The following is a 13,877-nucleotide window of genomic DNA, read 5'->3' as shown; positions in this document are numbered from 1 at the left end:
CTGCCATATTTATTTCCTTGCCTGCTGTCCATCTGTTCCTGTGTCTCTAATACTTGTAGCCATAGACCCTGAACAGCCATGCAGGTCAGGTGGTCTGACTCAAGTCACTGACTAAATTAGCCACATGCTTGTTTCAGGGTTGTGACTACTTATGCTAGAAGAACAATGCTTTCCTTGCATTGCAAGACATCCATGGCTACAATTACTAGGTAATGCCTAATGATGTTGACCTAAGGATTTTATCTGATTGCCATCTGGAGTCGGGAAGGATTTTTTTCCCTTTTTGCGGCTAATTGGACCATGCCTTGTAAGGAATTTTTCGCCTTCCTCTGGATCAACAGGGATATGTGAGGGATCAGGCTGGTGTTGTGCCTTCCTCTGAATCAGCAGGGATATGTGAGGGTGCAGGCTGGTGTTGTGCCTTCCTCTGGATCCGCAGGGATATGTGAGGGAGCAGGCTGGTGTTGTGCCTTACTCTGGATCAGCAGGGATATGTGAGGGAGCAGGCTGGTGTTGTGCCTTCCTCTGGATCAGCAGGGATATGTGAGGGAGCAGGCTGGTGGTGTACCTTCCTCTGGATCAGCAGGGATATGTGAGAGTGCAGGCTAGTGTGTGCCTTCCTCTGGATCCGCAGGGATATGTGAGGGAGCAGGCTGGTGTTGTGCCTTCCTCTGGATCAGCAGGGATATGTGAGGGAGCAGGCTGGTGTTGTGCCTTCCTCTGGATCAGCAGGGATATGTGAGGGTGCAGGCTGGTGTTGTGCCTTCCTCTGGATCAGCAGGGATATGTGAGGGAGCAGGCTGGTGTTGTACCTTCCTCTGGATCAGCAGGGATATGTGAGGGAGCAGGCTGGTGTTGTACCTTCCTCTGGATCAGCAGGGATATGTGAGGGTGCAGGCTGATGTTGTACCTTCCTCTGATCAAAAGGGATATGTGAGGGAGCAGGCTGGTGTTGTGCCTTCCTCTGGATCAGCAGGGATATGTGAGGGAGCAGGCTGGTGTTGTACCTTCCTCTGGATCAGCAGGGATATGTGAGGGAGCAGGCTGGTGTTGTACCTTCCTCTGGATCAGCAGGGATATGTGAGGGAGCAGGCTGATGTTGTACCTTCCTCTGGATCAAAAGGGATATGTGAGGGAGCAGGCTGGTGTTGTACTTTGTTCTCTAGTTGAACTCGATGGACGTATGTCTTTTTTCAACAAAATAACTATGTAACTATGTAACTATGTACACCAAACTGACATTGAACCGGCATTGCTTAAAAGGAAATAAACATAGCAGCCTCCATATACCTCTCACCTCGGGTTCCCTTTACCAGTCAGAGATACTTCTCTTTGGTAATTGAGGGCTACATCACTAGCCTGAGGAACATCAACATTCCTCTGTAGAGAGCAACTGGAAAAGTGATATTACCAGCATTTATGAAATATGGTAAACATATTTTGTTACTGTAACTATTACAGTCAGTGGAGATTTGGGCTCAGATAGTTCAAAGATATCTGGCTTTTATTCATATTTTCCCCAATATTGAATTACAAGTGTAACCAGTGCTGTAACTGAGCAGTCGGACTGCAGTGGCAGCTCCTGTGGAAACTAATTAGGGGCCACTTGACTGTTTAACTGAGAAGCTCAACTCTGAACTCTGTTCAACTCTTGACTGTACAGCTGAGAAGCAGAATATTAGGGAGCTGGAGAGCAGCGGAAGTTTGGGCACTGCCAGCGGCGCCTATGAAACTATTTGTTCCCACATTTCCCGCTATAAACGATATGTGTGTGGGTGCCTATGGTAGCACCCGATATTTGGCATTTATTTGCAATAAACAATATTCAGCATTTTACTATAAACATATTTAGCAAACTTTGCAGTGGGTTTATGGTGGGGGGGCAGCTAAGATTAGGCATCTGTGGAGGGGGTTTAAGTTAGGCATACAGGGGTACTAAAGGTAAGATGGGGAGGGCTTAAGGTTAGACAATGATGGGGGTTGGTTAGGTTTAGGAATTAGAGATGGCTCAAACCTCTGTTTTTCCATTCGCGAACCTCGAATGCAAACTTCCGCAAAAGTTCAGTTTGCGCAAACTTTAGCGAACTGCTATAGACTTCAATGGGGAGGTGAACTTTGAAAACTACAAACATTTGTTCTGGCCACAAAAGTGATGGAAAAGATGTTTCAAGGGGTCTAACACCTGGAGGGGGGCATGGCAGAGTGGGATACATGCCAAAAGTCCCGGGGAAAAATCCGGATTTGATGCACAGCAGCGTTTTAAGGGACAAAATCACATTGAATGCTAAATTGCAGGTCTAAAGTGCTTTAAAACATCTTGCATGTGTATACATCAATCAGGGAGTGTAATTAGAGTACTGCTTCACACTGACACACCAAACTCACTGTGTAACGCACCGCAAACAGCTGTCTGTGTAGTGACGGCCGTGCTGGACTACTGCGCACCATGGCCAGAGTGCAGGCAAGCCCATATGGTCAGGCTGAGGTAGCTGAATGGCAGAACAACAGTGACTGAGTGTCCAGCTGATCGAATTTGGTCTGTCCACAATGAAGCAATGACCTTATTATCTTGGGTGTGCCCCCCCAACACACTCATATAGCCGGCGATCATTGCTTCATTGTGATACGCAAGCCCCTTCACTGCGGCAAGGTAATGATCACAAAGGGGAATTGACACATGTACATGCCTTCTGTTTTGTTGTTGCAGCTGCAGTGCAGCCAGAAAAATTAGGCAGGCATGTACACGCACCAGAAAAAATTGTTTTTGGTTTTGTTAGCGGCCGCTGCTAGCAGCGGACTAAAAAATTCAGGAATCCACCTGGAGTCCTGAACCCTGTTGGTGGTGGCAGAGAAGGCAGTCAAGTGGCCTGCAGGCAGAGATGCTGTATGGGGACCGACTTAGTCTTGAGGCAGGCAGTCACACGGCGTGCAGGCAGAGATGCTGTGTGTGGAGACTGACTTAGTCTTCGGGCAGGCCTGACTGTGCTTTTCAGACTACGTTGTCAGATGGACCCTTGACCCAACGCTGTGTGCCAGAGATGACACCACTTGCCTTTCAACATCATGGTACAGTTTGGGTATCACCTTTTTTGAGAAATAATTGTGGCCTGGTATCTTACACTGCGGTGTGTGCCTTTGCTTTTGTGTGCGGCGTTTCCTCATGTGGTCATCCCATTGCAGTTTGTGCTTTGTCATCATGTGCCTTCGTAAGGAAGTTGTCCCTATGCGGGTCTTGGTCTTTCCACGGCTCAATTTTCGGTGGCACTTTGGTGGTGACGGCTGACTGAGTATTAAGTGGGGTGCCAGAATCAGAGCAGGAGGAGGAAGATATGTTATGGTTCTGTGCGGAAGCTGAGGAAGATGAGGTGTTCTGTGTTAAATAGTAAACTACATTCTGACAATCTTTGGGGTTGATGGCACGTGCCTTCTGAACACTGAGTTTTGGTCCAGAGCCGCACCAAATCACGACAGCATGACCTCAAACAGACCTGCCAGGTGGCCTGCCTCTGCCTCTGCCTGTTTTGCCCATATTGGGGAGGATGAAGTGAAAGGTATGCACTGACTTGACTAATACAATGTGCAGTCACACAGGTGCAGTGAACAGGTATGCAATGACTAGTATTACAAATGTGCAGCTGTTACACACACAGGTACCATGAATAGGTGCAGTGACTGGTATATAACACTGCGTGCGGTCATGTAGGTAGGTGCACTGAACAGGTATGCAGTGATTGGTATTACAAATGTGCAGCTGTCACACACACAAGTACCGTGAACAGGTGCAGTGACTAGTATATAACACTGCGTGCGGTCACATAGGTCGGTGCACTGAACAGGTATGCAGTGATCGGTATTACAAATGTGTAGCTGTCACACACACAGGTAGTCACTAAATGTGCTGGGCCTGGCAGTGGCACAGTAGGAATTAGCAAGGGGCCAAGGGCCATCTGCGACTGACTGACAGGGCTGTATATACAAGTGTATGTTGGACACACACACAAAAAAAAATAGATCACAAGAACAACAATAGCTCTTAAAAGAGCTGTTGAGGGGTGCTTTTTAGCAATAAGTATCAGCAAGGAGCAACCTAACAAGCCTAACACAAGAGCCTAACTAAGCTTTCCTTATGTCTACAGCAGATTTCTCTCCCTTCTCTAAATACTGCAGCCACACGAGTGAGGAAAAAGGCTGATGCTGCCTGCGTTTTATAAGTGTGGGGGGGGGGGGCTCCAGGAGGGAGTGTAGCCTGATTGGCTACCCCTGTGTCTGCTGACTGTGATGTAGAGGGTCAAAGTTGACCCTAATGATGTAGTATAGGGGGCGGGTCAACCTCACATATAGTTTGCGTTCGATCGCAATCGCGAGCCACTGAAGTTCACGTGTTCGCGTTTGCATGCGAACCGTTTGGGCCATCTCTATTAGGCATTAGAGGATGGTGATTAGGATTATGCATTGGCAGGAGGGGTGGTTAGGGTTAGGCATTGTAAGAGGGGGTTTCTGCGTGAGGGTAGGGTTAGACTTAGCTGTAGTAATATATTGGTGTAATTTATGAATATTTCACTATCATAATCTGCACTTGATAATGGTAGAATAAAATGTAATTTACCAATATTCTACTAGCTGATATTTTGGGCACTCTTTTTGCATGTATGCATTCAACTGTGCAAATGTCCATGATAGCAGTGTACCAAAAGCCCCACCTAAGGGGAAAACATGAAATGCAGATATCTGGGGCTGGGCTAGTGTTGTGTCTTAGAATAGCTAGGTATTTTCTGTAGTGTAGTATGTGTACAGCCTTCTCCCCTCCCTGTCACCGGGCTGAATGTTCAAGCTGTGATGGACTCTTTCCATACATGAAGACTATCAAAGCTACAACCCATTAGCTTTAAAATGGGACCCTGATCAACATAGTTTCATTATTTATGTTAGCCTATTTTTTAGGAGTACACATGCCTGTCAGCTCCAGCATGTACAGTACAGTATAAGGTGTTACCCTGTCCTAATTCTTATAGTTAATCTCCGGACTAAAAATGTACTCAGCAGCACTGAAAAGGCTTGGTGTTTCTTTAACAGTTTCACAGCATCAGAACTTTGTTTTTCTTACCAAAGCATCATTTTTAGCTGCGTTTTTAACTAAGCTCCACCCATCAAAGAAAACTGCCCGGGCTTTTTTCCCCTGATGCTGTGCAAAGCATGATGGGATTTCCTATGTTGTTATTCACGTTGCCTAGCAACTGGGAGGGGCGATCAGCACACAGGACAGTTGGAACTGTGTCTCATGCTCCCTGTCACCTTCTATCAACCAAAAAGATGGCTGCCCTCATGAAATTAAACATTTGCCTGTTCTTTTAAAACAGGGTGGGTAAGAGATTATATTACCTATCTATTTTAATTAACATAACTAATGTAACTTAATGACAGTATGTTTGTTTAGGCTGGAGTTCCTCTTTAAGTATTACTTACTTACTTTGAAAAGCCTTGTAAGCTTTCTAAAACAAATCATAGCAAACACCTGAATCAGGGCCAAATGTACCATAAGGCAGTGTAGGCACATTCCTACAGGTGCCTAATGATGGAAAGGCAGCTCACTCCGCTGCTCTAGTGCCATCCTCCCTCCTTCCCTATTCAGAGTCCCGAGCAGAGCATAAATGAGAGATTACTCACCTAGGTCTCGGCATTCCACTTAGTGTTGGGCGAACATCTAGATGTTCGGGTTCGGGCCGAACAGGCCGAACATGGCCGCGATGTTCGGGTGTTCGACCCGAACTCCGAACATAATGGAAGTCAATGGGGACCCGAACTTTTGTGCTTTGTAAAGCCTCCTTACATGCTACATACCCCAAATGTACAGGGTATGTGCACCTTGGGAGTGGGTACAAGAGGAAAAAAAAATTTAGCAAAAAGAGCTTATAGTTTTTGAGAAAATCGATTTTAAAGTTCCAAAGGGAAAACTGTCTTTTAAATGCGGGAAATGTCTGTTTTCTTTGCACAGGTAACATGCTTTTTGTCGGCATGCAGTCATAAATGTAATACATATAAGAGGTTCCAGGAAAAGGGACCGGTAACGCTAACCCAGCAGCAGCACACGTGATGGAACAGGAGGAGGGCGGCGCAGGAGGAGAAGGCCACGCTTTGAGACACAACAACCCAGGCCTTGCATGAGGACAAGAAGCGTGCGGATAGCAATTTGCATTTTGTCGCCATGCAGTCATAAATGTAATACAGATGAGAGGTTCAATAAACAGGGACCGGAAACGCTAACCCATCACAGATGTTCATTGTTCATGTTACTTGGTTGGGGTCCGGGAGTGTTGCGTAGTCGTTTCCAATCCAGGATTGATTCATTTTAATTTGAGTCAGACGGTCTGCATTTTCTGTGGAGAGGCGGATACGCCGCCGATCTGTGACGATGCCTCCGGCAGCACTGAAACAGCGTTCCGACATAACGCTGGCTGCCGGGCAAGCCAGCACCTCTATTGCGTACATTGCCAGTTTGTGCCAGGTGTCTAGCTTCGATACCCAATAGTTGAAGGGTGCAGATGGATTGTTCAACACAGCTACGCCATCTGACATGTAGTCCTTGACCATCTTCTCCAGGCGATCGGTGTTGGAGGTGGATCTGCACGCTTGCTGTTCTGTGTGCTGCTGCATGGGTGTCAGAAAATTTTCCCACTCCAAGGACACTGCCGATACCATTCCCTTTTGGGCACTAGCTGCGGCTTGTGTTGTTTGCTGCCCTCCTGGTCGTCCTGGGTTTGCGGAAGTCAGTCTGTCGGCGTACAACTGGCTAGAGGAGGGGGAGGATGTCAATCTCCTCTCTAAAGTCTCCACAAGGGCCTGCTGGTATTCTTCCATTTTGACCTGTCTGGCTCTTTCTTCAAGCAGTTTTGGAACATTGTGTTTGTACCGTGGATCCAGAAGGGTATAAACCCAGTAATTGGTGTTGTCCAGAATGCGCACAATGCGTGGGTCGCGTTCAATGCAGTCCTAGGCCGAAGAGGTCATAGCCTAGGGTCACAAAACCTGTTTATTGGGCAATTTCAATGGTGGCGAGTCTGACGTACATAAATTGCAGCAATGGCCGTTAGCAACGTCTGAATCTCACGAAATGTCTCATGCAGGTAGAAGACATATTGTTAGACTTGGATTCCAAAGATGGGGTCCCTACATCTCTGCAAACCAGAGTTACAGGGGTCCAAAATTGGTAAAATCCCCCATAGGATTTCATTGGCTCCCTATTTCACTTTCCAAAATCTCACATCTTTTCAAAGGGCAATGGCTCAGCAGTACCAAATTTTCTAGCATTGTAGGGACCCTTAGGGGGAACATGACTGGTGAGTTTCGGGCCCCTAGGCCGAAGAGGTCATAGCCTAGGGTCACACAAACCTGTTTATTGGGGCTATTTCAATGGTAGTGATGGTGACGTACATAAATCGCAGCAATGGCCGTTAGCAAAGTCTGAATCTTACGAAATGTCTCATGCAGGTAGAAGACATATTGTTAGACTTGGATTCCAAAGATGGGGTCCCTACATCTCTGCAAACCAGAGTTACAGGGGTCCAAAATTGGTAAAATCCCCCATAGGATTTCATTGGCTCCCTATTTCACTTTCCAAAATCTCACATCTTTTCAAAGGGCAATGGCTCAGCAGTACCAAATTTTCTAGCATTGTAGGGACCCTTAGGGGGAACATGACTGGTGAGTTTCGGGCCCCTAGGCCGAAGAGGTCATAGCCTAGGGTCACAAAAACCTGTTTATTGGGGCTATTTCAATGGTAGTGATGGTGACGTACATAAATCGCAGCAATGGCCGTTAGCAAAGTCTGAATCTCACGAAATGTCTCATGCAGGTAGAAGACATATTGTTAGACTTGGATTCCAAAGATGGGGTCCCTACATCTCTGCAAACCAGAGTTACAGGGGTCCAAAATTGGTAAAATCCCCCATAGGATTTCATTGGCTCCCTATTTCACTTTCCAAAATCTCACATCTTTTCAAAGGGCAATGGCTCAGCAGTACCAAATTTTCTAGCATTGTAGGGACCCTTAGGGGGATCATGACTGGTGAGTTTTGCCACTGCTGAGCCATTGCCCTTTGAAATGGTGTGAGATTTTGGAACGGTAAATAGGAGGCCCAATGAAAGCCTATGGGGGATTTTACCAATTTTGGACCCCTGTAACTCTGGTTTGCAGAGATGTAGGGACCCCATCTTTGAAATCTAAGTCTAACAATATGTCTTCTACCTGCATGAGACATTTCGTGAGATTCAGACGTTGCTAACGGCCATGGCTGAGATTTATGTACGCCACCATCACTACCATTGAAATAGCCCAAATAAACAGGTTTTTGTGACCCTAGGCTATGACCTCTTCGGCCTAGGGGCCCGAAACTCACCAGTCATGTTCCCCCTAAGGGTCCCTACAATGCTAGAAAATTTGGTAGTGCTGAGCCATTGCCCTTTGAAAAGATGTGAGATTTTGGAAAGTGAAATAGGGAGCCAATGAAATCCTATGGGGGATTTTACCAATTTTGGACCCCTGTAACTCTGGTTTGCAGAGATGTAGGGACCCCATCTTTGGAATCCAAGTCTAACAATATGTCTTCTACCTGCATGAGACATTTCGTGAGATTCAGACTTTGCTAACGGCCATTGCTGCGATTTATGTACGTCACCATCACTACCATTGAAATAGCCCCAATAAACAGGTTTTTGTGACCCTAGGCTATGACCTCTTCGGCCTAGGGGCCCGAAACTCACCAGTCATGTTCCCCCTAAGGGTCCCTACAATGCTAGAAAATTTGGTACTGCTGAGCCATTGCCCTTTGAAAAGATGTGAGATTTTGGAAAGTGAAATAGGGAGCCAATGAAATCCTATGGGGGATTTTACCAATTTTGGACCCCTGTAACTCTGGTTTGCAGAGATGTAGGGACCCCATCTTTGGAATCCAAGTCTAACAATATGTCTTCTACCTGCATGAGACATTTCGTGAGATTCAGACGTTGCTAACGGCCATTGCTGCGATTTATGTACGTCAGACTCGCCACCATTGAAATTGCCCAATAAACAGGTTTTGTGACCCTAGGCTATGACCTCTTCGGCCTAGGACTGCATTGAACGCGACCCACGCATTGTGCGCATTCTGGACAACACCAATTACTGGGTTTATACCCTTCTGGATCCACGGTACAAACACAATGTTCCAAAACTGCTTGAAGAAAGAGCCAGACAGGTCAAAATGGAAGAATACCAGCAGGCCCTTGTGGAGACTTTAGAGAGGAGATTGACATCCTCCCCCTCTTCTAGCCAGTTGTACGCCGACAGACTGACTTCCGCAAACCCAGGACGACCAGGAGGGCAGCAAACAACACAAGCCGCAGCTAGTGCCCAAAAGGGAATGGTATCGGCAGTGTCCTTGGAGTGGGAAAATTTTCTGACACCCATGCAGCAGCACACAGAACAGCAAGCGTGCAGATCCACCTCCAACACCAATCGCCTGGAGAAGATGGTCAAGGACTACATGTCAGATGGCGTAGCTGTGTTGAACAATCCATCTGCACCCTTCAACTATTGGGTATCGAAGCTAGACACCTGGCACAAACTGGCAATGTACGCAATAGAGGTGCTGGCTTGCCCGGCAGCCAGCGTTATGTCGGAACGCTGTTTCAGTGCTGCCGGAGGCATCGTCACAGATCGGCGGCGTATCCGCCTCTCCACAGAAAATGCAGACCGTCTGACTCAAATTAAAATGAATCAATCCTGGATTGGAAACGACTACGCAACACTCCCGGACCCCAACCAAGTAACATGAAAAATGAACATCTGTGATGGGTTAGCGTTTCCGGTCCCTGTTTATTGAACCTCTCATCTGTATTACATTTATGACTGCATGGCGACAAAATGCAAATTGCTATCCGCACGCTTCTTGTCCTCATGCAAGGCCTGGGTTGTTGTGTCTCAAAGCGTGGCCTTCTCCTCCTGCGCCACCCTCCTCTTGTTCCATCAGGTGTGCTGCTGCTGGGTTAGCGTTACCGGTCCCTTTTCCTGGAACCTCTTATATGTATTACATTTATGACTGCATGCCGACAAAAAGCATGTTACCTGTGCAAAGAAAACAGACATTTCCCGCATTTAAAAGACAGTTTTCCCTTTGAAACTTTAAAATCGATTTTCTCAAAAACTATAAGCTCTTTTTGCTAAAAAAATTTTCCTCTTGTACCCACTCCCAAGGTGCACATACCCTGTAAATTTGGGGTATGTAGCATGTAAGGAGGCTTTACAAAGCACGAAAGTTCGGGTCCCCATTGACTTCCATTATGTTCGGAGTTCGGCCATGTTCGGCCCGAACCCGAACATCTAGATGTTCGCCCAACACTACACGTGACCCGTTCGGCCAATCACAGCACTAGCCGAACGTTCGGGTAACGTTCGGCCATGCGCTCTTAGTTCGGCCATATGGCCGAACAGTTTGGCCGAACACCATCAGGTGTTCGGCCGAACCCGAACATCACCCGAACAGGGTGATGTTCTGCAGAACCCGAACAGTGGCGAACACTGTTCGCCCAACACTAATTCCACTGACCAGATCTCCCTTCAGTCGGGGGCTGTGGGCACCACTAGCTACTTAATATTGAGGGTGCCTCTGGCTACCTAATGCTAGGAGACACTGGTAGCTACCTAGGATGGGCAAGGGAGAAATGACAGCTGGTGACAGTGACAAGGGAGAAGGGACAGCCAGCACACCTGCAGTTCAGCAGGGGTTTGTAGGTTCATGGAAGGTGAAATCTGGGGTGCCAGGACATCTGTGCCTTTAGGCTCCAGTGATGTGAATCCAGGCCTGACCTCAATACAGGTCAGATGGAGGTGAACATTGGCCTCAATTCACTAAGATCATGCTGGAGATAATAAGGCAAGAGCAAACTTGCCACGGCACAGTGAGAGAGTTATCTTATATATTCATGCCTTAAGTAACCTCCTCTGTAGTTAAGTTACCTCCTCTGTAGTTATTTTCACACACAGTTAATTAACAGACTGTCTTTAACTTTAGAATTCTGAAGTTATTTTAAGGATTGAAAATTTAACTTTAGGTTTGCATGGGGTAAAATGTTTCCTGAATAGTACATGCCTTATCACTATGGTGCTAACTTTAGAAATGTTATTAACCTTCCTGGCGGTAAGCCCGAGCTGAGCTCGGGCTATGCCACGCAGGAGGATTTCTCAGGCCCTGCTGGGCCGATTTGCATAAATTTTTTTTTGCAACACGCAGCTAGCGCGGCGCGGCGATCGGCAGCGTTCCGCGCTGATTCGATGCCGATCGCCGCACCACCCCCCCAGACCCCGTGCGCTGCCTGGCCAATCAGTGCCAGGCAGCGCTGAGGGGTGGATCAGAACTCCCTTTGACCTCACAACGTCGATCACGTCAGTGACGTTATTGTGCCCATCACCATGGCGACGGGGGAAGCCCTCCAAGAAACGGGATTTCTTGATCAAAGATTGCCGGAGGAGATCGAAGCAGGTGGGGGGATGCCGCTGCACAGCGGCTATCATGTAGCAAGCCCTAGGCTTGCTACATGATTTAACAAAAAAAAAATGTTTTTAAACACTCTTGTGCTGCCCCCTGTTGTTTTCTAATAGACCGCCAGGAGGGTTAAAGACAGGAGATAAGCTTAGTGAATTAAGGCCATTACCACTACAACACCCATGAAGAGCTAATGCAGCAAATGGAGAAGTGCCCTATGTTAATATTCCAGCTACTGGAAATGGTATTTGTCTTATGATCTGCTTAATTATCAGCAGTGGGGGTACTATAACTAGTGCACTCATAAAATCTATTGTGTAACAAAATGCGTAGAGTACTTATAAAACATAAAAGACTAACCAGGAAAGCAATACAGCTATTTTTTTTCCCAAAATTTATATACAAAAATATATTGGGTATTGAATTCATTTCTGGTATTTGTGGTGACCATTTATGCGTATAACATGTTGTTGGTTTTAATCATCCTAGTCCCCAGCTGTGTTGCTTTTAGCTGTAAGCGCATGATAAACCTACATTGTTTACAGCTAAAGACCTTGAGATCATTTTCCAAGTGTACTATGGATAACTAAACTCTGTATCCAGCTCCGTGGATGAAGGTCATCTGTAAGCTTCCCTAAATAGGCATGCCCTGTTTATTCCAGCTCTGACTGCTCAAGCATATAATAAAGTTTTGGTGATTTGAAACCTGCTGCATCAGCTGATGCTCGACGAAGATGTCTCTTTACAGCCACTTATTTTGAATTTTCCAGGCTTCACAAAATCGCTTGATATTTGTATCGTTGTCAGTCTGATATTTTTCTTTTACTGTGTCTGAAACATGCCGACTGTCCTGAAATTCAGAAAATATATTTACGCATTAAAAGAAATATAAAAATAAAATGTAATCATCATTAAAGAATAATCAAGGGAACAGAAGATATCTTTCCACTTCAAAAAGGATGTTTACAGTTTATAAATATTTTCTTTATGTGTCTTTTATGTTCCCCTTCAATAATAACTTTTCAGTGTATTAAGTTGTATTATTGAAATGTACATTTTAAATGTTTTAAAACATTACCACTCACTCATTCACTCATTCACTCAATTTTTGTCAAGGCCCGCGTTAGTGATTACGTAGCACTCTTGCCTTGCAGAACTAGAGACCTGGGATCAATACTTGAGTGGAGTTTTTATGTTCCATCTGTGTTTGTGTGGGCTTTTTCATCAAACAAACCCCCCCCCCCCCCCCAAATATACTGATGCATATTCTGTTCTGGGATTTAGCTCATCAGTTAGTAGGGAGTCACAAACGGCCAGTCAGTCCATCTTTTAGGGTTAAATCATAATCTAATCATAATCTGCTTTATTTCAACCAAAGAGACCAGAACAAAATACGTTGCTCAGAATTTAAATGGAGAAAAATAATCAGACCAGAAACAAGGACATCTGCTGAGGCCAACCTTCAGCTTGGGTTATCTCTAGGGTCGCTAGTTTGAAACATTTGTTTCTGAAATCCACCAGTATTACAATAATACAATACAATACAATACAATAACATTTGTAAAGCGCTTTTCTCCCATAGGACTCAAAGCACATAGTTGTGTCTCAGATTAATACAGGGTTGCAGGCTGGGTTGTGTTACAGAGGAGGTAGTCAGATGTTCATGAATGCCAGACTGAAGAGGTATGTTTTCAGTTTAGACTTAAATGCTTCCAGGGATGGAGCAGTCCTAATTGGGTGTGGCAGGGAGTTCCAAAGTGTAGGGGCAGCATGACAAAAGGCTCTGTCTCCAAAGGTTTTGAGGTGGACTCTGGGGGTGACCAAGGTGTTACGTCCTTTTGATCTATGATTGTAGGGGGTTTGATGCAGTTGCAACAAGTCCTTACAACTTTTAGGAAAAACCATTGGCCAAATTGCACTCTCTGTCCAGATTTCTTCTGGGTCCCCCGTACTGGATTCCAACTCCCTCCAGCACTTCAGCAGCTTCTCTGTTGCAGAGGTCTTTAGCAATGTATCTGCTGCGCCAGACTCCACCAGACATACAGAGCTCAAATAGAAGAAAATAAAATGTTAATGCCCAATTAAAATAAAGGCAAAATGAAGCAGGCCAGAGTTGTATCTACAGGCATTATTTAAGTGCTGCATATTTATCTCTGGGGTTTCCTGGCTGGCTCTGAGTAAATGAAGGTAACTCAACTTCTGCCCGTCATTGGGGGGGGGGGGGGGTTATGCAGACAGCTTCTCATGTGGTTTTCCATAAAGTTGCAGAGATGTCACTACTATTATTGATGTTCTCGCTACTACAGAGTTTCCAAACTCCACCGTTGTCCCCACCACTGTCACCACTACTACAAAGAGTAG

At 45.9% G+C, this 13,877-nt stretch overlaps 1 protein-coding gene across 24 annotated transcripts in view; it reads left to right on the top strand.

Annotated features, from left to right (window-relative positions):
* Window positions 1–13,877, top strand: part of LOC137504538 (neurexin-1) — a 2,090,050-nt gene that overhangs the window by 1,208,322 nt on the left and 867,851 nt on the right. The window lies entirely within an intron of this gene.

This window comes from Hyperolius riggenbachi, chromosome 4 (genome assembly GCF_040937935.1).
Source record: "Hyperolius riggenbachi isolate aHypRig1 chromosome 4, aHypRig1.pri, whole genome shotgun sequence".
In the NCBI taxonomy this organism is placed as follows: domain Eukaryota; kingdom Metazoa; phylum Chordata; class Amphibia; order Anura; family Hyperoliidae; genus Hyperolius; species Hyperolius riggenbachi.
Note: the sequence above shows the minus strand (reverse complement) of the source record. Positions and strands in the feature narration are given on the sequence as shown.